The sequence below is a fragment of the Lepus europaeus genome, chromosome 10 (genome assembly GCF_033115175.1).
Source record: "Lepus europaeus isolate LE1 chromosome 10, mLepTim1.pri, whole genome shotgun sequence".
Lineage (NCBI taxonomy): Eukaryota > Metazoa > Chordata > Mammalia > Lagomorpha > Leporidae > Lepus > Lepus europaeus.
Window position 1 is genome coordinate 46,813,620 of NC_084836.1, and position 20,559 is coordinate 46,834,178.

At 36.5% G+C, this 20,559-nt stretch overlaps 1 pseudogene; it reads right to left on the reverse strand.

The window, feature by feature from the left end:
- The window catches only part of LOC133768027 (S-adenosylmethionine decarboxylase proenzyme-like), a 41,599-nt pseudogene that overhangs the window by 14,509 nt on the left and 6,531 nt on the right, over positions 1 to 20,559 (reverse strand).

A 20,559-nucleotide genomic window follows, 5' to 3' on the forward strand; every position in this document is an offset into this window, starting at 1 on the left:
GTAAGTGTTCTTTATTTTGATGCGTATAAGTTACATCGGGCTATGAGTTCATTTAAATTTTATAAAACTATGTGCTTAAGCTTTATGGACTTCATATTTACATTTTGCTTTAAAAAACCTACAAAGAAATTGAATTTTAACGATAGAATTTCTTTAATTGAAGTGATTTGGATTGCCCTAAAAACAATGACAAAAATAAAGAATGATTTAGATAATTGTCAGTAGATACTATAAATAAATTTTGATAAGAATAATTTAAATTTTATCTTGGCCATTTGAAAGTTGTCATTCTTACCTTTACAACAAGACAATGCTGAAAACAACTAAAAATCAACAACTTTGCTTTGAACTACAAGGAAACTATTATGGCAGGGCAAATTGCTATCCCCAAATCTGCAGAGACAGTCACATCCAAAGAGATACAGCCAAGATCTGCTTATTCACAACACAATCAAGTAGTAGAAATGAAAATTTTGTTAAATTGCTACAGGGAAGTGTGAATGCAGATGAGTTTCAATTAATCTATGTATGGTAATATTTCAACAACAAATTACAAGACATGGCAAAATATGAAGAATAAAATCTTTCAATATGAAGAGACAAATTAATCAACAGAATCAGGTATGACACAGTTCTTGGAATTAGTTAAGAGAAATTAGAAATGATTATCATTAATATGTTAAGAGTTCTAAATGAAAATATAAGCCACATGTAAGAACAGGTTGGAAAAAGTGAGCAGAAATAGGAGAATTTAAGAACAATCAAAATAAAGAACTTAAATTAAGAAATAATGTAACCAAAATGCTTTTGATAATTCTCAATAAACTTAATATGACAGAGAAATGAATCAGATAGTTCAATGAAATCTAAAGCTGAAATGCAGATAGAAAACATAAGTTAAGTCCAAATCCAAACCAAAACATTAAAAGACTATGGAATGATCTAAACAGTGTAACATATATGTAATTGGATTACCAGAAAGTAAAAAGAGAAAGCAATAGAAAAAAATATTTGAAGTAATAATGGCCAAGAACTTTGTAAAAGTAATGAACGGCATCATAACAGATCCAGGAGGCTCAGAAGACACCAAGAAGGAACAATTATTATTCTTCCTCCCCCAAAAAGGATCTTGTATAATCAAATGAAGAAAAATGAAGACAAAGAGAATACCTGGAATGAAACAAAAATGGGTGGAATCTCATGCATAGAAGAGACGTTAAAATTCCACTGGACTTGTCAGAAACCAGATAAGCAAGAAGAGAGTGGAATGAAAAGTTTAAGATGCTAAAGGAAAACATAAAAAAAACATAAAATAATTTATCTAGCATCAAGGCAAACAGTAAAAGATGGAAAAATTGGGTCATCTTAGTAAATAATATATAGAAATTCTTTGAACTATTTTTACAGTTTAATTGACCAGAAGGCTTACCCCACATAGAGCCATTTTTCCACTCACAATCCATTAAGATTAGGTAAAAAGGAGTGTAAAGATATAATTGGGTGGGGTTGGGGAGGATTCACTGAAGTAAGGAAAAGGAAATGTGTGCAAGTTACAGTAGAGCCCAGTGAAATCAGTGCTGAGGTGAAAAGCACTGCCTAGGCTAGAATCACAAAAGACTTACAATGATTTTTGTTTGTTTGTTTGTTTCTACAGCTGGGATTTTATTTTTCTCGACACAACCCTGATATTACAGATACACCTAGAACAACCTGGGTGCAAACTGAGAGGCAGTGATTCATTTATATTCAGATACTTTTATTCTGACAAAAAGTAGAAATCGAAAAGATAGAAAAAAATCAGCGTTATTCTGACTGCTAGGTCACTCGACACTGAAGGGTGAATTTTTATATTTGAGCAAAAAGTGGTAATAAGCTTATATTCACCAAGAAATAAGAGTTTAGTCTACCTATCCTATAGGTACACAATAAGGAGTAAATAAATTTAAAGTAAAACAAAATTATATCACCCTATTTATTTTAGGAGTCTATCTTACAAGTGACTGAAATCCAAGCAGAAGGTGTTTTTTTAGACAAAAACAGTTTAATAAGATGGACATTCTAAAAATTTTACAGAAAGTGATTTTCTGTAAGTGACAATTCTTATTTTCTATTCATTTTGCCACTGGCTATATAATCATGAAACCTCTTGATGTGAGCTAAAGGAACAGTTTACTCATGCATTATAAATTATTTCTCAGCCATTCTATGCTTCCTCCACTGCTTTCCCTATTAGAGGTAATTGATGTAATTCATATATTATTGAGGATCTTATGAGTCTACAAGTAACCATGTAATTATCGCTTTAATTTTCAAAAAAAATTCATTAAGTCTGACACTTTCCCACAATGTTTTCTTTGTGTCTCATTGTAAGTTGTTAGTCTTTATCATAATCTCAATGGGGGAAAGCACAATTAATTAAACGTATGTGAGTAGTTCATTAACTACTTGTATTTTCCTTAGAATACAGTCTCCTATATATATATGGGCTATAAGTGTTATGAATGTTGAGGATACCATAATAATTTCAAAGAAGATATCAAGAATCACCCAGAAGAAACTGGGAATCTATTTTTTTTTATGAAGTGAAAATGCATTGATCTTTATGAATACAGTTATTACTTTTCCTTTATAAGAAATCTCTAATCCAGGCTGTCAGTTTGATTAGAAAATTATCTATTTTTACACTTTTGTATTCTCAGCATTTAGCTTAAGGTCTTATATAGTATACTTTATGGGCAAAATAATGCAAGGAAAAAAAGAAGAGTGAAAAAGAAGAGAAGTTGGTTGAATGGAAAGAGAGGGTCTTCTGAGGGTAGGAAGTGGAATCTCATTTTGAGATAGCATTTTAGGTGGGGGACAAGCATAAATACTTCCATAGATACTTAGAAAAATCCTTCATTTCAGGGTAAAAATAGGAACTTTGAGGCTTCAACATAGGTAACTTGAAGAAAAAAATCTTGCTTTTGTACTGTAATATAAATTTAAAGGTAACATGAGTTGTGGTAAAGATCCAGGGACTCCATGAAGTTCAGAGGAAAAGGGGTTCCTACTATCTTTTTGTAACTTCCTTGTTTATTCTGGGGAAGCCAACATACAGGCTGATGGTAAGCAATTGGAAACCTGCCTCTCTCCTCTTCCCAGACTCTTCCCACTGTGAATTCAGGGTCTGTTCCAACCAGGGAAAATGTGATTAATTCACATTCACATTGAAATAATCATTGGAATGCCAAACTTTTAAAAACATGCCAATTTGTTTGATATGTTGGAACGTCTCATAGAGGTTGTCATTTTTATTTACCTGAAGAAAATGAAATGACAACAATGTAAGTTTTTATTTGTACTGACCATTTGGGCTTCATATTTGGTGAAACCAGATGAGATATTTTGCAACTTTTAAATTTTTGTTCATTATTGTTTTAATGAAAGCTATATGAGCTGAACCTGACACCATTGTTACTGTAAGTACTTAGATATTTTAACACCTTTAGTTTAGATAAATTATTTTTTAATTGTGAAGAATAACACTCATACAGAAAAATGCACAAAACATAAACATTTAGTTTCATGAACAATTACATAGTCAACAAACATATTCCAACCATCCTGGTAAAGAAATACAGTATTTCCAGCTGCAGAGCCTCCCAATGTCTTTTCTTATCACCAACCCTCCTTTTCACTTAGTGTAATTTATTTTATTTTAAAATTTTATTTAAGGTTTACAAATTTCATGTATTTCGTATATACAGGCTGAGGAACATAGTGTTCCTTCTCACGCTACCCTCCCTCCTGCCAATGCTCCCACTCACCTTCCTCCTCCCTCTCTTATTCCCACTCTTAAATTTTACAAAGATCTATTTTCAGTTTACTTTATACTCATAATATTAACCCTACACTAAGTAAAGAGTTCAAAAAATAGTATGAAGAAGAAAACAAAGCAAAAAACTTTTCCTCAACAGTAGAGACAAGTGTTGTAAACAATCATTGAATCTCAAAATGTCAACTTCACTCCAATACATTACATTTTAGGTGATCTATTAGTTACTACAAATCAGGAGAAACATATGACATCTATCTTTTTGAGACAGGATTATTTCATTAAGCAAAGCCCACTCCACTATGGTTTGCCTGAACCTGAAGTCAACTCATTGTCCACTGCCACTCCTACTAGCCACACCTGTTGGTGCTAGTTTAAGGTGTAAGATTGATCATGGAACTCCATTTGGACTTTGAGCAAGTCCAGAGACAGTCTGCGGTGACAGAGGCCATTAGGATATGCTAACTATTAGATTTTACCCACCTAGTACTTAATCCAAAAACAGTCTTGAGGTTTCTTGCTGTATTGCTCAGGACTGTAGGAGTCACGATAGGGCGGTTCCTCAGCTAGCACGATAGAGCCAGATGTGTCAAACATGGGTCTCACAGTCATTTGGCCCTGTGTAACCCTGGGGATGCACACGGGGCACACATCAGAGTAAAGTGATTCAGATAAAAAAACAGTTTTCTCACTCCAGAGTGACCAGCTCTTTGCCTGACACTGTAACAAATCCAGAAGCTTCGTCCACAGGTACCTGCCTATGGCTGAAAACTTTTAGGATCTTCCTGGTATTGTGTTACACCAGTCCAGAACTGAGTCCCAAGACACATTCCCATGGTTCCTTGCTTTCTGTTCAAGGTTGGTGGAGGTGATACAGGCAGCCACTTGGCTGCCCAGATTGGTAAAAGGTTGGTTCACACCTAATTCCCACAGTCACTGGTCCCCACAAAGTCCTGAGCTGCACAACAGGCATGGTGACACATGCTAAAATGACTGAGCACACGAGACCATGGGTCTCTATCTAATGCTGGGCAAGTCTAGAGGCTCAGTCTATGAGCATCAGGCAGAGAAGAGAGACTTTTTTGGCTTTCTCACGTGATGGATTTCATAGTATACCTCACTTTGACATCATAGGCAAGATCCAAACTCACTTACCTACTGATCCCCCCAAGGGCTGGAGTTTTGCTCTACTTTTACTGGTGATTTGAGGTGAATGTTAGAGATGACTGGCTGTGGAGGCTCCAAAAGTTCAATGTGCAAATAAGGACCAGGTGTTGGGACTAGAGGCTCACTCAGACTCTGAACCTTTTGGCAAGTAATGATAAGAAATGGGAGACACGTATCTCTCATCTCAGCAATTATACCATGCCATTTATTTTCACTCTTTTATAATGAAGTGGTCATTTTAGACATTGATGCATTTTTCTATTTGAAGGTAAACTGTCTCTTTATGAATTATTCTTTTAGTAGAATAAATGTATATATGCTTAAATATTTCTGTTTCTTAGCCTTTGTTCATAATTTATGAAAGAGAGAAAACGGAGAACCCAAAAGTGGTGTTGTATTGCAAGTGAGTTTTAAAGAATAGAATATTCTCCCCTAGGAGAGGGCATGTTTTTCTTTTTCAGCTGTGCATTTTCTCTGGGAAATGCTTGGCTGATTTATTTTATCACTACATGTTCCATTCTTTCCTATAATTTTAATGTGTGACAAGTGAGACTGGAGAGATGGAAAATGCCAGCCTAGACATCCAAAAAAAAAGTCAAAAGCAAATGATACAAAGATCAGTTGGAGTAAAAAACATACACAAATTAGAAAATATGATTTAACATTTACTTTTAGGCATAGCAATTGTTGACTTTTAATACTTATACAAAGGTTTTTAGCGTTAAAATAGAGAGTAAAGTTCATATATGAACCAATATGAAGTAGACTGTAAACTAATGTCAGTTCACGTGTTTAAATGCATCATCATTTCTAATTTTTGTGCATAATGTTCACAGAAGTCAAGGGTACTTTTGGAGCTCATACTATGTATTTGCATTTGGAGGCAAAGGAACCCCAATGAGTTATATTAAATAAGTAAAAATGTATTACTCATGCTTTTATTTAAATTTACAATTTTATTTTAGTGGAATTTTTGTCTCCTTTTCTTAATAATTGACAATTTTAAGTCTCAAAATACTATGAAGAAAATGTTACAAGATTCCACCTTTATTTTCTTCCAGCTCAACAGGGGCTGACAAGTGTTCAAAGTGTGATGTGAAGTGTAGCTGAATGAGACTTAAATAAATCCAGCACAAGCCATGTAGAGTATACTCTGAATACAGTTAATTGTGTCACAATTGAAACATGAGTGGTATTAGTTAAGAGCTCTGTACCCCTAATCCCTGAATGAGTTTTGGTTGTAGACCCTAGAGAACAAAGTTCTGTGGGGGTGCAATCTCTATTTTTCACTATATATATATATATATATATATATATATATATATATACTTTGTTAATATTCGGGATTCTTTTTCAAATGATTTCTTTTATTCCTTCTATAAAATTTTGTTAATGGCCTAATATATACAAAATACAGTGTAGAAACTGAGGACAACAAATGAACAAAATTTGATTCCTGCACTCAAGAACTCAGAGATTGGTAGTAGAGAATACATTATCAAGTTGCTCTTGTGTAGGGATGAATGTTTGGCTAACTTGTTAAGATGCCATTTGGGACACTCACATCCCACCTCATAGTGCTTCGGTTCACTACTCAGCTCTGCTCCCATGTCCATCTCTTTGCTAAGGCAGACCACAGGAGGCAGCAGCGATGATGCAAGGACTTGTATTCTACTTAGACAGTGTTGATTGAATTCCTGGCTTCCAACTTTGGCATGGTTCAGTCCTGGCCATTGCAAACATTTCGGAAGTGAAGTAACATGTGTTGGGGGGTGGGGTCTCTCTTTCTGTTTCTCAGTGTCCCAATGAAATAAAATAAGTAAATTAAATTAAAAATAAAGAATAATGTTGAGCAAAGGCTGAAAGATTCTGAATGTAAGATTTGAGGAAGAAGGTAAAATGTGATCCAGTTGATTGAGGCGTGGTAAGGGTTGAGCGAAAAAGCACATCACAAGAGATAATTTCAGAGCCGAGGTTATAGCACATTATCATGAAATGTACTCTTTTTTAATTTTTTTTTTATTTTTTGATAGGCAGAGTGGACAGTGAGAGAGAGCGACAGAGAGAAAGGTCTTCCTTTTCTGTTGGTTCACCCCCCAAATGGCTGCTACAGCTGGTGGGCTGCACCGATCGGAAGCCAGGAGCCAAGTGCTTCCTCCTGGTCTCCCATGCGGGTGCAGGGCCCAAGGATTTGGGCCATCCTCCACTGCACTCCCAGGCCACAGCAGAGAGCTGGCCTGGAAGAGGAGCAACTGGGACAGAATCTGGCGCCCCAACTGGGACTAGAACCCAGGGTGCCAGCGCCGCAGGCGGAGGATTAGCCAAGTGAGCCATGGTGCTGGCCCTGAAATGTACTCTTTTGGTTAGGGAGATTTGTTTTAAGATTCAAAAATTTAAGATAGTATCTTTGTCACTCCTCTCATTTGATTTCATATATTCTACTCCTAATGCCTTTAGGGGTATGCAAATTATGCTAGCAGTTACAGGAGACATAAAAACCGTGCATAAAAAGTATGTCCTATCCGTTCTTTCCCACATTGAAACTGCTCTGTATTTAACATGCTAACATTTGGAATATAAGTATCAATAAAATTTGCCTCAAAAGAGAAAGACCCATGACTACTTAATTGGCTACACTTTGTTTACCTGTTGGATTCTACAGCAAGTTCAGTATGAACATTACAAAATTTGCTTATTTCAATGTGTAAATTCCTTATTTGGCTGTGCATATAGCAGAGGCAGGGGTGCACACTCACCAAACCCTTTGATTAATAAGGCTATATATATCTAAATATTTAAAATTTAGATTTTCATATTGCATTCTGCTTTTTGTTTTAGTTAATTAAATTTCAAAGACTGTAGAGTTCTTAAACTATTATATTTTAACTTGTCTGTCCTGTTTTGCTGAGTATTTTTAAACTCTTTTTATTAGAAAAGCAGAATGAGAGAGAGAGAGAGAGAGAGAGAGAGAGATATTCCTTCTGCTGGTGTATTCCCCAAATTGCTGGGGCTCAGCTAGACCAAAGCAGGAGCTTAGAATTCCATTCAGGTCTCTCACATGCGTGGCAGGAGCCCAAGCACTTGGGGCACCTTTACTGTTTTCCCAGGTGCACTGGTAGGAGCTAGATCTGAAGTGGAGCAGCAGGGACCCAAACCTGTGCTCATATGGGATACCAGCATCTCAGAGGGAAGCTGAAACCACTGTGCCACAATGCCAGGCCCTTGGTGAATATTTTTATGAGTTAAATTTCTATGAAGTAATTGAAATGATGGAGATATTTTGGACAATACCTTTAGTTTCTTGAGTATATACATTTTAAAAGCACATTTCATATGAAAGCCATGACTATTCATTTACAAGATCATAATGAAACCTTGATAATTATTACTGCTATGTAAGGCAAGATATAAGTCTATATCTGACTTTTTCAAACTATGTGAATACAGGCTAATGTATGTCTACAATCTGTGAAATTCCATTTTTGAAGGTATAATTTATGTTTGTAAAACAAGTAAATTATTTTCCATGAGCACACATTTACTTGATTGTGCTTATCTATTATCTTACTTCCATTTATGCTGTTATTATAATACATCACACATTGGGTAACTTGTTCTGATATAAATTTACTTGACTCTCTCTTTTGGAAAATGGGAAGAGCCCATTCTTACCATCCCATAGAAAGAAAAAGGGCTGACTGAATGAAAACAAGAGAATATAAGGCAATGCAGCTCATTTTATAACAAACTGCTCTACCAACAAGTAACCCACTGCTAAGGCACCTCCCTCTTTTTTTTTTTTTTTTAAGGGAAAGGGTTTATTGGGGAACACCCAACCGACCAGAAAGCTGATTCCAGCCAAGACTGGGAGAAAAGTCACTCATCTTTTATAGGTAGAGGTGTTTGTCTGTAGAGAAATTTTGAACAATTATACAGCATTAAGTGGGGAAGAGGACCATCAGTACACACAGGTTGGGAGTAGAGCCATTGGTGGTAGAGTAGAGCTTATGATTACAAAGGAATGAGGCCCAAGTGCGCTAGACAGGGTCTAGAACAAAGGACAGAGTCATTATTAGAGGAGCTAAGAAAGGTGCTGTCTAAGCTACAATCAAGTTTTCTGATTGAGAGGCAAATAGAACCTGACAGAAGGGGCTTGATAATAATCTGGTGGGCTTTAGGCCTTTTAAATTCAGAGGCCCAGACCTATCTATCTCTTCGCATGGGGTACATCCTAAGGGAGGTGTGACCCTCCTAGGGGAAGGCACTCTGTTGACTTTCATTACTTAGCTGGCCTGGGAGGAGAGCTGGCCAGGTAAAGGCAGGGGGCATCTCTAACAAGAAATTTACAGTTCTGCCTACAATGTTGCTGACCCTGCTTGGCAGTCCCCTCAGCTGCGGTGGTCACTTTGGAAGCTGGGCTGAATGAAGGGCTTTTCAGCTTAGAGCCAATAAGATCTGTGGCTCTGACCTGGGCATCCTTCGACTCCAGGGCAGGTCCATTTCCAGTGATCCAACTCTTGGCAGAGCTGCCAGAGCTCTTCACAAGCTGACTTCTGCTGAAGCCCAAGCTTACCACATTGAAAGCCACTGCAGTGGACTGGCCTGTTGGGTCTCCTTGAGGGCAGATCACTGTACAGAATAGCCATTAATGGGCCTGCCACCCATTGCTTGTGATGCCTGGCTTTCTTTTCCTCCTGGTTTTTGTTAAAGCAGACCAGAGGATGCAAGTCAAGGGAGTGCCCAAGTCCCATCTCTAATCTTCGGTGGCCTAAACTACAAGTCTATAGTCACAGGCATGTTCTGTAGTAGTTTCTCCAAGGTAGACAATGCTCATGAGGAAAATTATATTCTCACTTTAAAACTTTCTTTCCCTTTATTCTGAAAGGGAGGTTTTTTTCTACTTACTGTTTACTTCACTGATGGCGAAGTAAATCTAGCTATGAGATTATAATTTAAACTCTTATTTTGGCTATGCTATTACAGAAAAATGTTAGCCATCTCTTTTATAAGGTCTAAAGATTAAATTGTGTGTCCTACAGATTCCTTCATAATAGAATTAGTTTCCTACCTTGAAGAGAATAGAGAAATGAAAGAACAAGTTGGGCTTAGAATAGAGAAATGAGGGAGCAAGTCCTAGATCGCTTGCTGACAATAGCAATATCACATGAAAACTTAGCAAACAGTTTCAACCATTAGATAACAACTTAAGAAAACATTTACCAGAAGGTCCAATGCCTTCTATAAATTTTAAGAATCATGTATTTGGAAACACCTCTTAAATATCTAACATGGTGTAGTTTGTTTAACAAGTAAACTTAAGCACAAACATATAAAACATTTTTAGTTTCTTTCTACCAACAAGTATAAAACATACGATACAGATTCAGGTCACATGAATTAAAATGTATCTTTGATAGATTTTAGCATCTTAAATTTATGGACAATCTTATCCATAAGCCAATTAAAATAAAACTCTTAATAAAATTTTCCCACGTGGACATACAATATGTACACACATATAATTTTTTAATTAAACTTTTATTTAATGAATATAAATTTCCAAAGTACAGCTTATGGGTTACAATGGCTTCCCCCTCCCAAAATTTCCCTCCCACCCACAACCCTCCCCTTTCCCGCTCCCTCTCCCCTTCCAATCACATCATGATTCACTTTCAATTCTCTTTATATACAAAAGATCAGTTTAGTATATATTAGGTAATGATTTCAACAGTTTGCCCCCATATAGCAACACAAAGTGAAAAAAAAAATACTGTTGGAGTACTAGTTATAGCATTAAATGAGAGTGTACATCACATTAAAGACAGAGATTCTACATAATATTTTTTAAAAAATTAATTAATTTTCTATGCCATTTCCAATTTAACACCAGGTTGTTTTTTTTTTTTCATTTCCAATTATCTTTATATACAGAAGATCGATTCAGTATATAATTAGTAAAGATCTCATCAGTTTGTACCCACGCAGAAACACAAAGTGTAAAAATACTGTTTCAGTACTAGTTATAGCATCACTGCACATTAGACAACACATTAAGGACAGATGCCACATGGGATGTAAGTACACAGTGACTTCTGTTGCTGACTTAACAATTTGTTTGTTTTGTTGTTGTGGATTTTCTTGATTTCTTTGTAGATTCTGGTTATCAACCCTTTATCTGTAGTATAGTTTGCAAATATTTTTTCCCATTCTGTCGGTTGCCTCTTCACTTTCCTGACTGTTTCTTTTGAAGTACATAATAGACCGATATAGCAATTTTAATAATAGCTTTTAAAGTCTTTAAACTCTTTTTGTAAATTGCCAATTGATTTGAATTGCTTTTTGTTTTTAGTAACCTCAGTTAACCATACTTTCTCTCAGTTGGTACTGTTAATACATTATTGGCTTCATCTGTTTACAGAGCCATCCCAAAATACTGAATACAATAGAAGTGGCTGGAAAAAGTCCATAGAAACCTATAGGAGGACAGCTAAACACAGAACCAACAACACTTTAGTTTTATGAGCAGCAAATCATATATAACTGGGGATGACAAAAGACTTTAAGTTGCCATGTTTAAAATTATAAATTCATCAACCAACAAGAGGCACTTGCTTACTTCACAGTATTTTTGAAAGTACCTGTAGGATTTTACAAGTATTTAACCCTTTAGGCCTCTGGGGCTTTCTCATTAAGATAACTGTGATGTCTATTAACACAATTAGGATAACATTTTAAATAAGGTAACACAAATTTTAGCCTGAGCTTTTTCATTTCTGTTGGCATGGTATATCTTTTTCCAGCCTTTCACTTTCCGTCTGTATGCATCTTTGTTGGAAAGATGTGTTATAAACAGCAAATAGATGGGTTTTGTTCCTTAACCCAATCAGCCAATCGATGTCTTTTAACTGGACAGTTCAGGACGTTAACATTCAATGTGACTATTGATAAGTAGTAATTTTGCCCTGCCATTTGCCAAAGATATTTTCTAATATATACTTTGAGCTTCCTGTGATCTTTTGCTGTGAGGTTTCCTTCCTTTACCTTCTTTCATATTGATGACCGTGTTTCTGTGTTTCTGTGTGTAACACATCTTTAAGCATCTTTTGCAGGGCAGGATGAGTGGCAACAAATTCTTTCAATTTATGTTTGCTATGAAAGGTCTTCATTTCACATTTATTCACAAATGAGAACTTTGCAGGATACAGTATTCTGGGCTGGCAGTTTTTCTCTCTTAGTACCTGGGCTATATCTCGCCATTCCCTTCTAGCTTGTAGGGTTTCTGATGATAAGTCTGCTGTGAGTCTAATTGGAGATCCTCTGAGAGTGGTCTGACATTTCTCTCTTGCACATTTTAGAATCTTTTCTTTATGTTTTACTGTGGTGAGTTTGATTACTACATGTCGTGGTGAGGATCTCTTTTGGTCATGTTTACTATGGGTTCTATGAGCTTCCTGTACTAGGATGTCTCTGTCCTTCTCCATACCCAGAAAGTTCTCTGCAAGTATCTCACTAAAAAGGCCATCTAATCCTTTCTCTCTCTCCATGCCTTCAGGAACTCTTAGAACCCTAATGTTAGTTTTTTTAATAGTATCCTGTAGATTCCCAACAATATTTTTTAGATTTCTAATTTCCTCTTCTTTTCTTTGGTTTGACCGTATACTTTCCTGTGCTCTGTCTTCTAAGACCAATATTCTCTCTTCTGTTTCACTGACTCTGTTTTTAAGGCTCTCTAATGTGTTTGCCATTTGATCTATTGAGTTCTTCATTTCATTTTTATTTCTCTTCAATATCACACTTTCATGTTCTACTAGTTTCTGTCTTTCATTTTGATTCCTCCTTAAGATTTCATTTTCTTGAAGGAGATTTTCTATCCTGTCCAGTAAGGAATTCCGTAGCTCAAGCATTTGTTTTGAACACTTCTAATTGTTCTTGTCATAAATTTTTTGAAATCTGTATCTTGCATTTCTTCCATCTCATCATCTTCATAATCTTGGCTTGGGGTGTCTTGTTCATTTGGGGGTGTCACAATGTCATCCTTGTTCTTGTTTCCTCGGTTTTTGCATTTGTTGCTTGGCATTGTAGAGATATTCTTTGGATTCTCCTTCCCTCACTGTGGTGTTTTTTGTTACACTATGACTGTATTAAGTGGACTGTCTGCTTTTGATGAGCCTTAGAGGCTTGAAATGGGTGTGGCCTGAGAGTTCTGTTTGGTTCCTCAGGGTTAAGGGTGTGCCAAAGGTGACACTTCCAGGTTAGGTGTGGTAAATCTCTCTCTTTCTTTCTTTCTTTCTTTTTTTTTTTTTTGATTCAAAAGGGAAGTAATTACACACAGCTGAGCAGAATTGGAGGTAGTTAGCAGGTGAATGATATACCCACAGTAGCCAGCGATCAGAAGCTCTTCCCAAGGACCACACAGGGAATCTGTGCTGCCCTCACTGTGGGCTCAAATTCTCCTGCAGTCTCCCACTGAGTTGCCAAGGTTACCGAATTGTAGCGTCTCTGGAGAGAACTCATGTGAATTCCGTGAGTTCTCTCCCCCACCGTCTCTTTTATCACAGTCTCAGTTATTAGCACCACACATTCACTAGGTCCTAATCTCCTATTATTTCTCCCCCCCTCCAGAGTCAGGTTTTTCTGCTTGCTGTGGGCCAGTGCATTCCTGACTGAGGTCACCCCACTTATGATGTATGTTCAAAATGGTGCCTGCTCTTTGTCTTGCTCGCCTTTGAGAGGTGAGTGGAGAGAGAGAAACTCGTGTCCATATCGGTTACTTTTTTTTCCTCTCTCTTCTAGTTAGCCTGGTGAACTTTTCCCCATGGGGTTTCAAGCCTTGTTCCCTCTAGTCTCCTCTTTCCGCTTGCCTGCAGATGTCTCGGGCTATTGAGGTTCTGCTCACCTCGCGTTCCAGCGCTGGTGCGTTGAGTCTGCTGCTGGTGTCCTGAACTTGAGCTCCCACGCTCTCCACGCAGGTCCACTGTGAATCACTAGTTCCAGAAGAGTTTCCTCTGCTATTTCTTCCCCTACTATTCCTTCAACCTGCAGTATCTCCACTTTTATTAAACTGTCTCTTCCCGGACTATCAGTGTGCTCCCTTCCTATTCTGCCATCTTGCCGCTCTCCTAATGACCTCTTATTTAGTCCCCTTTCCCAGGACTGTTTCACTGGGGATTAAATTTATGACACATTCAAACTATAGCACATGTAACTGGGTAATAGGAAAAGGGAAAGCCATGCTGACTCAGGTTCTAAGGCATAGTTAGAACCTGAGTAATGGGTGTGAACAGGGTGGTATTATTAATTTAAGAAAGGAGGGAGGCACTTATATTTGCAATGTGTGTGATGAACTGGTTAGATACAACTTGAGTTCCCTAATACGTAGTGTGGTCTCATAGTTTCAGTAGCATATTTGAACCTTTTTTCCCAGTAGGCAGTTCTAAGAAGCTTAGAGTCTGGTAGCAATTACTACATGTCTTCAAATGTTTGTCTTAGTTGTACATCTATACAAAAAGAAACATCAATTTCTGCTAACTAAAGATAGTCTTGTAATTATTCTTTTTTTAATTTTATTTTTTGACAGGCAGAGTAGACATTGAGAGAGAGAGAGAGAGAGAGAGAGAGAGAGAGAAAGGTCTTCCTTTTTCCCTTGGTTCACCCCCCAATGGCTGCTGCGGCCAGCGTGCAGTGGCCAGCGCACCGCGTTTATCCAAAGCCAGGAGCCAGATGCTTCTCCTGGTCTCCCATGTGGGTGCAGGGCCCAAGGACTTGGGCCATCCTCCACTGCACTCCTGGGCCACAGCAGAGAGCTGGACAGGAAGAGGAGCAACAAGGACAGAATCCGGCACCCCGACTGGGACTAGAACCTGGTGTGCCGGCACTGCAGGTGGAGGATTAGCCTATTGAGCAGCAGAACTGGCCTGTAATTATTCTTTATCCTTGTATATTTTACTCCCTATTCCTTTTCTTGCATTAGAGTATATTTAACTGGTACTAGTCAAAAATGATAAAATTTAAAATGAAAATATCTTTTAATTCTCTTTCCATAGTTATCTCATTTTATCATTTATTATGACCAGTATATACTGGAAGCCCTTAAAATTCATTGGGCAAAAGAATCACCTGAGAAGTATTTATATATGCTTGATTCTTGTGCATTTCCTGTAATTATTGATTAGAATCACAGAGTGGTAGTACATGAATCTCCTTTGAAATAAGTTCCAATTCCAGTTATTGGGAGACCTCACAAAGATTGGCTACCAAGATCACTCCAGTTTTTGTTTTTAACTGAAATCTACCCATTTAGAGATCTCATGAGTCACAAAGAAAAAAAAATATCTTCAGCACAAATCATCTTGTGCCTTAGTTTAAGGATTTTAAATTTAAATCTTTGTCCTGTCTTACTGTGATCTCAGTACACTGCAGACACTTCCATCCATCTATTTTCTAGCTAACATCTGTGTGCAAAGCTTCTTCCTACACTAGCAGCTTGTGTGCTAGCCAGTCACAGAACTACCCAGTTTGGAATGCTATTCTTACATAATTGCTGCCTGCGGAAGATAGTACTGCTGTGCGTGATGCTAGTTCATTAGTTATGAGTTAGAATGGAGCTGGAGGATTAAAGCAAGGAACTCTTCACTTCTCTTGCTCTGCTCTCCTTATGTAGTATGTTGATTCCAATTCCCAAAGCAGGTGAGCACACCCACCCAGGGCACATTCATTCACTAGCAGTAAGTCATCTCCTATTTTCCCTCCACCTTAGCTCTGTGGGACTGCCAGCTGCAGAGCAAGTGTAGTACAGCCCCCTTGCCTGCAAGAACTGATTTCTACCGGGTGGGAAATTGATGTAGACTGTGTGATTCCAGTCAATTTCATTCACAATAGGTAAGAAGTGCCTGCACAAAAGCTGCTGTTGCACTTCAGAGCAGCTGTTGCCTTTACCTGAGTTTAGTCAGATGCAGAAAGGAAAATGGAGTAGGTCAGAAACAGGGAGGCACATGTGCAAGTCTGTCTTGTATGGCTTTTCACATCAGGAATTTGCTATCTCTTGTCACTGCCTAAGTGATTAAAAGATTCACATGTGGTCAGACTTTTACCTAAGGTGACGCCACCCCCAAATACTTCATAAAGTTCCAAAATGAACAGGAATTATTTTCAGTATAGCACACAAGGGAACACATGTTTGCTTGGTTTTGTTTTTAGTTTGTTATTGTTTAGATTTGTACTCAGCATGGCACATCACCAACCAGACCATGAGCCTCTGTAAAGCGTGAAGAGAAACATATTCTTCAGTGAAAGAACCTTTTGGTATTTGCAGAGCTAAGTGTCTAACTTGAAAATTTTAACCCATATTTAGAACAAGAGGATATGAAAATTATGAAGTATAGCCCAAGCAGTTCTCTGTTTGCCTTCCACATCATCCCCAACTTTTATGCTTATCTGCACACAGAAGTAAGCGGTTATCCCAGGAAGAAAAGTATGGGTATGGTCCCTCCCTTCTTAGGTTTCTTTTATATCTACAACCTTAGTTTGGGTACTTTCTCTTTTCCCCAAGATACAAATATTCTCAAATGTTTTTTTGGGATAATACACACATAATTTCACTATTAAATTTTTCCAGGGTCTATAGTGTGGTGCCTTCATCATTTTCCATACATTTCTCTTTTTCAAAAGATTTATTTTCTTTTATTTCAAAGACAGCATTACAGAGAGACAGAGGGAGGGACAAAGAGAAAGATCCTCCATCTGCTGGTTCACTCCCCAAATGGCCAGATTGGTTGGGGACCCAGGAGCTTCATCTGAGTCTCCCATATAAGTTAAAGGGCTCAAGCACTTGGCCAGTCCTCTCTGCTTCCCAGACACATTAGCAGGGAGTTGGGTTGGAACCAGGATTCAAACTGGTGCCCATATGAGATGCCAGCATTGTAGGTGGTGGCTTTAAATGCTACACCACAATGTCAGCCCCTACATACATTTCTTAATCCAATAATCCACTAACATTTTCATATTTCCCCCAGGCCTAGTAGAGCTATTCTGGAAAAGGTTACCAGTAAATTGTGTATTTACAAGAATAATGAATATTTGAAACTATATCTCCAACACACTGCATTCATTAAAGTTGATCATATGCTTTTCCCTAAAATAACTTTCTCATTTGGATTTTACGACACCACCCACCGTGCTCACTTTCTGTGTATACAGGACTACTTTTTCCTTAATTATTTTTCTATTAATTTAATGCTGATATTTCTTTGAGTATTTACCTTAGCTCTTTCCTCTCAAGAATCACTCCAACTGTTTCTATAATAAAGACGATGCTGTTAACTATAAATACTCTATGGCTAACAAATGCTCCATCTGTAAAATTCTGAACAAGGCATATAAATCCCTTCTCATTTTCATACCATTCTAAGAGTTTTCCTCTGTCTGTCCATCCAGGCTGCTACAAGAAAATGCCACAAGCCATCTGGCTTATAAAAGACAAAAAATGATTTCTTATAGGTCTGTAGTCTGGGAAGTCCAAAATAAAGGAACTAGTAGTTTTAGTGTGTGATAAGTGCCTGCTTTGTCATAGATGTTTTTTTTCTTATTAAGTTCTTACATATCCCACAGGAAATAATATCAATATTTAGAGGATTTATTTGCACTCACATACTCATTGCAACAACATTGCCAATAGTCAATATATGGAATGAACTTAAGTGTTCATTGGCAGACAAAAGAAAAAGAAAAGTTTATATACACATAGAAATATTACTAAGCTTTAGAAAAGAAAGAAATCTTGCCTTTTCCAGCAACAGTCTTGGTAAATGAAATAAGCCAGACACAGAACGCCATGATTTCACTTATATGTGGCTTCTCTAAAAGTCAAAATCAAATGGAGAATAGAAAGGTGATTATCACCAAAAAGGTTGGGGTGTTGAGGTAAATGGGGAGATGTTGGTCAGAGGGTACAGACTCCTGCTTATAAGATGAAAATTTCTGAAAACCCAATGTATGACAGGTTGAACATAGATATGATGAATTGTATACTTGCTCAGAGAATATAGAGCCGTGGCCCAGCCACAGCTATTATAGCCATTTGGGAAGTGAATCAGTGGATGGAAGATTTCTCTCTGTCCTACCCTATTGCTTTCTGTGACTCTTTCAAATGAATCTTTTTAAAAAAAAGGGGAAAAAAAAGAACTCTCATCAAATACATATAAAAGTAAATCATGGGGCCGACGCTGTGATGCAGTGGGTTAAAGCCTGGCCTGCAGCACTAGCATCCCATAAGGGCGCTGGTTCTAGTCCCGGCTGCTCCTATTCCAAGACCTTTCTCTCTGTCTCTACCTCTCTCTGTAACTCTGTCATTCAAATAAATAAAATAAATCTTTTAAAAAAAAGTCAATCATGTAAAATCATGTAGATATTAATTACTTAGATCATAATATTTCATAATGTATATTTGTATTAAAACGTCCCATGCCACAAGTTATATATAGATAATTCAACTTTTATTGGTTAATTTTTCTTCAATAAAATGGTATAAGATAAATAAAATGAGACAAAATATAGAGAAAATAGTTTCCCGACATAAAATATTAATAGAAAATTGATGTACAAATTTTTAAAAGTCAGATTTATTGCGAAATTGTTAAATAGCAAGAAACTTTCAATAAGAAACAAATATTTTATATTTCATTTTTCTATAAGAATATTTTATTTTTAAATATTTACTTGATTATTTTCATCTACTTGAAAAGCAGAGCTATAAAGATAGTGAAAAAGCCTCCAACCTCTTGTTTACTCCTTGCAATGGCTGGGATTGAACCAGGGCCACATCAGAGAACCAGGACTTCAATCTAGGTGTCCTACGTGGATGGCAAGATCATAATTACTTGCGGCATCATTTGCTGCTTTCTAGGGCTTGCATTAGCAGGAAGCTGGAGTCAGGAGTCAGAACAGGTATTGAACCCAGTGATTGGTTTAGGACATGAACCTCTTAACTGTTAGGTACATGGCTATCCCAAATGCTTTCTTTTTTACTCACAGTTCAAGATACTGGTTGAAACAATGCCAACATATTTAAAGCTCCTATCTATCTATCTTGTTTGCTCATTTTGCATTATATGATAACAACATTATGTCTATTCATGGCCATTTGGATTGGTTTACATTTTTAGTATTATGCATAATATATGTCTGAACGTTATTTTATATGTATTTAGTTATATAAGCATCACGCAATAAAAAAGAAGTATCACTTTGTTTGCTATAAATTTCAACCCAATCTAGATTGTATTTGTATACACACCTACACACACACACACTCACATACACAAACACAGATACACACCAATACCATACACACTATATTTCGATTGTGCATTTTGATTAAAAAATGCAAAGGAGCCGAAGTACAAAGCAACATATGTTTATGTAAAGGCAGACAGATGTTTATAGGTCAAATTTGATATTGTCATCCCAAGTCATTTCCATCAGCTTTTGTCTTAACACTGCTTTATTACTCAAGAACCATATATAACATTTGCAACTGGGCTTGAGCATAATTATTCAATTTCACATTATACTAATGAGCTAATATAGTGTGTTACCCGTCTGGATTTGTGTCCTCAGAAAGATTAAAGATTGTCAGGAAGTAGATAAACTAGAACAGAACTAGTCTTCCCTTTTCAATTAATACATGGAACTAAAGAATTATAAGATACACTCTAACTCCTAAAAAAGCACAATTTTAGCACTAACAAATTTATAGAATGTCCACATCTTCTTTTTGAATAGCTTGTTAAAATCTCTCATATTTTTTAATGGAAGGACGATGAAAGAAAACCAATATAATCCTAATTTATTACCTTTAGAAATAACTTTAAAATTAAACCAGAAGTCTGTATGTTTATGGAGTGGAAGTTAGAACACTTTATTGTGGTTATTATCTAGTAATATTTGACACTACTTTAAAATAGGCAATCGATTTACTCAGATTTTTTTCTGTGATCTCTATCCTATTATAATAATCATTTCTCTAATTCCAAGATTTGTATGCTGTAATTGCTTTAAACATTAATCAAAATCATATATAAGTTTTTTCCATATATGTTGTATGGGCAACTACCAGAATCATAGATTCTTAAAAATCTTTCCATTTCTCTCATTTTAATATTGGAAAAGACAGATTTTATGATGCAATCAATATGACACTGAAAGAAAGAGAAACAAGTGACCATATTTTCCTTTAAGATAAAAACAATATAAAGATTGTTTTGTAAGATGCTAAAATGTATAATGTGTAGTTTATATATAATGAGCTTCAAACTTATTTATAAACCAGAAAGAGAATTAGGTAGAAGAAATAGCATCCAGTTTGGGTCAACTATGTCTAAAATTGGTACTATCAAATGGGATCATGTATTTTATAATAATAGGATTGTTTTATATTGTGAGTACATAAGCAATCTATTTCAATGACAATATTCCCCAAATATTTGACATCACTTATCACATTATTTCCTATAGTAGTATTATATGTACATATTAGTTTCTTTTCCATTTTCCAAAATAAAATTTAAAAAGATACTTATCAT